Source organism: Aptenodytes forsteri, unplaced genomic scaffold (assembly GCF_000699145.1).
Source record: "Aptenodytes forsteri isolate BGI_AS27 unplaced genomic scaffold, ASM69914v1 Scaffold250, whole genome shotgun sequence".
NCBI classification, from domain to species: domain Eukaryota; kingdom Metazoa; phylum Chordata; class Aves; order Sphenisciformes; family Spheniscidae; genus Aptenodytes; species Aptenodytes forsteri.
In genome coordinates this window covers 447766-448486 of record NW_008794008.1, presented here as the reverse complement: position 1 = coordinate 448486, position 721 = coordinate 447766, and the positions used below count along the sequence as shown (strand labels likewise).

At 52.3% G+C, this 721-nt stretch overlaps 1 protein-coding gene across 1 annotated transcript in view; it reads right to left on the bottom strand.

The window, feature by feature from the left end:
• Window positions 1-721, bottom strand: part of LOC103907664 (collagen alpha-1(XV) chain) — a 165339-nt gene that overhangs the window by 12955 nt on the left and 151663 nt on the right. The gene's annotated exons all lie outside the window — the stretch shown is intronic.

The window sequence follows — 721 nt, the reverse complement described above, 5'->3', positions numbered from 1 at the left end:
ACCAGCACCCCCAGGTCCTTTTCCGCCAGGCAGCTTTCCAGCTACTCTTCCTCAAGCCTGTAGCGTTGCATGGGGTTGTTGTGACCCAAGTGCAGGACCCGGCATTTAGCCTTGTTGAATCTCATACAGTTGAACTCAGCCCATCGATGCAGCCTGTCCAGGTCCCTCTGCAGAGCCTTCCTACCCTCAAGCAGATCTCAAGCAGATCAACACTCCCACCCAACTTGGTGTCGTCTGCAAACTTACTGAGGGTGCACTCGATCCCCTCGTCCAGATCGCTGATAAAGATATTAAACAGAACTGGCCCCAATACTGAGCCCTGGGGAACACCACCTGTGACCGGCCACCAACTGGATTTAACTCCATTCACCACAAGAAGAGCTTTTTGGCCCACATGAACATCTTCCCAAGTTCAGCCAACTGCTCAATTTGATAGGTTTTGCAAAGCTCTCAAGGCAGGCTGTCTCCATTATGCAGACTTCCTCCCAGCCACAGCCACAGCAAGATTTTTCATGCAATAGCACTCCCATGGCACTAGTCAGTGAAAACTGTTTGCAGAGAAATTGTCCCTTTTGTGCTTCCAGTTCCAACTCACCCCCCAGGAGAAATCGGTAGAGGGCAGGAGGAGAGAGGGGAGCAACCTGATTCAGGTGTGCAGAGTGGGTGGGCAGATGGAAGAACATGTACGTAAAGGAGTGGCAGTGTGTGGGAGGGGTGGGTG